This window comes from Mesoplodon densirostris, chromosome 8 (assembly GCF_025265405.1).
Source record: "Mesoplodon densirostris isolate mMesDen1 chromosome 8, mMesDen1 primary haplotype, whole genome shotgun sequence".
NCBI classification, from domain to species: Eukaryota; Metazoa; Chordata; class Mammalia; order Artiodactyla; family Ziphiidae; genus Mesoplodon; species Mesoplodon densirostris.
This window is the reverse complement of record NC_082668.1, coordinates 96,370,010-96,374,208: the sequence shown is the minus strand read 5'-3', so window position 1 is coordinate 96,374,208 and position 4,199 is coordinate 96,370,010. Positions and strand designations below refer to the sequence as shown.

The following is a 4,199-nucleotide window of genomic DNA, read 5'->3' as shown; positions in this document are numbered from 1 at the left end:
GAGTGAGGGGATGGGGGTGGCTGTGGCTCACCCTGGGGCACGCAGACACTGGCAGCAGCCATATTTGGCTGTGTTACACATTCTACTGTGTAACACTGATGCTGGCGGCCGCCATCTTCAGATCCTCCCTCTAGCTCATTAGAGCCAAGACCTTGCCTCACCCAACAGGCTGTAGGTGCCTCTAGACATGCCCCTAGACACGGCCCTACCCACAAGAGGGCCAAGACCCAGCTTCACCCACCAGTGGACAGGCACCAGCCCTGCCCTCCAGGAAGCCTACACTAACCTCTAGACCAGCTTCAACCACCAGGGGGCAGACACTAGACCCAAGAAGACTACAATCCCACAGCCTATGGACTCAGCCTGCCCACAGTAGGCCAGACCCTACTTGGGACCAGCTGGGCCCTGGCCCTGCCCACTAGCAGGCCAATACAAGCTTCAGGACACCCTGGACCTCATACCCAACCAACAAGGTGTTGGTGGGAGGAACCAACACCTCCCCACCAGCAATCTGACAGCAGCTATGGGATCGCTGGGTGCTGAAGCCAGCTCTAGGACCCGGCTCTGCGTGCCAGTGTCCAGCACTAACCCCAGGGCCCCCTAGGATTCCACAACCAGCTGCCTCATGACAAGGCCCCCCTAACCAGCAGCATCTGCACAAGGCAGGGCCTGACAATCAACAGGGTTAGGTGCCAACCAACCCTACCAGACCACCCACATAGTCAGCCCGCTACAACAGAAGGACGCATGCAGCCCTCTTAGGGGGCATCCCTAGAGCCTGGGTGATGAGAGGGGAGAGCACTGCTGGGATGCACAGGACGTCTCCTACAGAGGGCCCCTTCTCCAAGGTCAAGAAACATAACTAACCTACCACATACATCAAAATACAAATAGCAATTTAGAAAAAATGAGGCAACAGAGGAACATGTTCAAGATGAAGGAACAACATAAAACCCCAGAAAAAGAACTAAGCGAAGTGGAGATAGGCAATCTACCAGAGAAAGAGTTCAGACTAAAGGTGATGAAAGAACTCAGGAGAAGAATGGACGCACAGAGCAAGAAGTGAGAAGCTTTTAACAAAGAGTTAGAAAATATAAAGCACAACCAAACAGAGACGAAGAATACAATAACTGAAATGAAAAATACACTAGAAGGAATCAACAGTAGACTAAATGATACAGAGGAATGGATCAGTGAGCTGGAAGACAGAGTAGTGGAAACCACTGCCGCGGAACCGAAAAAAGAATGAAAAGAAAGGAAGACAGTTTAAGAGACCTCTGGGACAACATCAAGTGCACTAATATTTGCATTATTGGGGCCCCAGAAGATGAGGAGAGAGAGAAACCTTCTGAGAACATATTTGAAAACAATAGCTGAAAACTTCCCTAACCTGGGAAAGAAAAGAGTCACCCAAGTCCAGGAAGTGCAGAGTCCCATACAGTATGGGACTGTACCTCTGTACCCAGTGAGAAACACACCAAGACACACTGTAATTAAAATTACAAAAGTTAAAGATAAAGAGAGAATATTAAAAGCAGTGAGGGAAAAGCAACAAATAACATACAAGAGAACACCCACAGGCTATCAGCTGATTTTTCAGCAGAAAATCTGCAGGCCAGAAGGGAGTGGCACGATATAGTTAAAGTGATAAAAGGGAAAAGCCTACAACAAGAATACTCTACCCATCAGGGTTCTCATTCAGATTTGAAGGAGACATCAAAAGCTTTACAGACACACAAAAGCTAAAAGAGTTTAGCACCACCAAACCAGTTTTACAACAAACGTTAAAGGAATTTCTCTAGGTGAAAAAGAAAAGGCCACAACTAGAAACAAGAAAATTACAAAATGAAAAACTCACCAGTAGAGGTGAGCTCACCAGTAAAGACAGGAAACCATCCACACACAAAGCTAGTAGGAAAGTTAAAAGTAGTAAAATCACCTATATCCACAATAAGCAGTTAAGGGATACACAAAACAATTAAATGTAAAATACAATATAAAAAAACAGTAATCAAGAGGGGAGGAAAGTACAAATGCAGAGTTTAAAAATGCATTTGAAATTAAGAGATCAGCAACTTAAAACAATCATGTATATATAGATTGCTATATAAAAACCTCATGGTAACCACAAACCAAAAATCTGTCGTACATATACACACAAAAAGAAAAATTAATCCAAACTTAACATTAAGATAGTCATCAAATCACAAGAGAACAAAAGAAGAAAGGTTAAAGAAAAAAAAGGTAGGAAGCCCTTCTCTCACCGCACTCTTCTAATAAATCCAAGTCTCTTAAAGTTCCAGACTTTGATTCAGGATTCAAGGCATAGAATCTGGCTCAGAATTAAAATTTATAGAATTTAATTCATGCAACTTTCTTCACTTGGGTCAGGCATGTTGGTGGTAGTCTTAATAGAAATGGACTACGATGCACTGGGTAGCAATAATATCACATAAAACCCTCCCAAACAAGATGGCACAATACTGATTAGCCAGATCAGAAAAAACATATTCCACGGGACAAACCAGTAGACCTACTGGTCTAAATATCACTATTTTCAAACTGCCCATCTTGTGACAGTCCATAACATTTATCAACTCTTTGAAGCCTGAAACCTTATGTATAATTTACTTATTTAATATATTATTTATTAAATAAACAATTTATTTAAAGAAAGAGAACAAAAGAAGGCACACACACACACAAAAAAACCCTACAAACTCAAAACATTTAACAAGGGGAGTCCACGTGGGCGCCGGCGCGGCAGGTAGCAGCGTGGGGTCGTCATGGCGGAGCTGCAGCAGCTCCAGGTGCAGGAAGCATTGGACTCTATGGTGAAGAGGCTGGAGAGAGAGAACATTGGAAGATGCAGGGCCTCATGTTCCGGTGCAGCACCAGCTGTTGTGAGGGCAGCCAGGCCACCATGCAGCAAGTGCACCAGTGCACTGAGCGCTGCCATGCACCTCTGGCTCAAAGCCAGGCCCTGGTGACCAGCGAGTTGGAGAAGTTCTAGGACCGCCTGGAATGGTGCACTATGCATTGCAACGACAAAGCCAAAGATTCACTAGATGTGGGGAGTAAAGAGCTTCAGGTGAAGCAGCGGCTGGAGAGTTGCGTGACCAAGTGTGTGGATGACCACATAAACCTCATCCCAGTCATGACCAAGAAGATGAAGGAGTCTCTCTCATCCATTGGGAAACAGATGTTTGCTATTGGCCATCGGGGCTGAAGGCAGGAATGTATTTAAAAAGAGGAATGGGGATTTGGGTTTTCTAAGGAAAGTTTATGAATGAGGAAATTAAGGATGGCAGCAAGTTTAAGGCCTATGTCACTTGCCTCTGGACACTGGTTCCTTTGTGTTTGAATCCTACAAAGTGAAAAAACCTGGTGCTAAAATTTGGGTCAGAGATAGCACAGGAGAGTTTTTGTGAGCCTGAATTTCATAAGCTTGAATTTCAAGTGTTTTTCCTGGCAACAGGGAGCCTCCCTTGTACCAAACCAGAGCCCTCCAAGGTACCAGATTCTCTTAGTACACAGATACCAGCAGGCTGGCAGGTTCACCTGACCTGCTTATGAGCTGGTGGAATGTGAGGAGAGGTGTTTCTATTTGTTGTCAATCTCCTGTTTACCAGAAGGATCACGACAACATTTTCCACAAACTGGAAATAAAACAAAATCCATGAGGTCACTAATTTAGAAGGGGAAAGGGGGCTTCTGGGGATTTGTTTTGCTTGGTTTTGTTTTATATACAAGGGCATGACGTTACTTTTAAGATGTAGAGTTGGGAGAGGTCGTTTGGATAAAAACTTTGAAAGAGTCCTTGCGGATATTCATTTCTGCCGTTAAAATGTGGATGCACATTTCTTAAAATTCTCACACATGACATTTTTCAGCCTGGAGACCCTGCAAAAATATAAGAAGTGCTATCATACTGGTAGGGGAAGCAAACCTTCCCTCTAACTGGCAGCCATGATGAGCCCTGAGGCTGACTGCAGCAGAGTCAGCTGAGTGAGAAGACAATCTTGCAGTGACACTCACCCTTGAAGGGAAAGGGGATTGTGATTGTGCGATACGCCAGTATTCAGGAATGAACAGCAAAAGAGGCATTGTTAGCTGCTTAATTAAGAGTTATGAAGTACTGGCTTTGGAAAAATCTGGTTTTCATAAAACAAGTAGAATGAAAGCCTAAACCCAGTATT

At 44.4% G+C, this 4,199-nt stretch overlaps 1 pseudogene; it reads left to right on the top strand.

Annotated features, from left to right (window-relative positions):
- Nucleotides 1-2,786: 2,786 nt before the first annotated feature.
- Nucleotides 2,787-3,229, top strand: LOC132494763 (protein FAM136A-like; annotated as a pseudogene).
- The last annotated feature ends 970 nt before the right edge of the window (nt 3,230-4,199 follow it).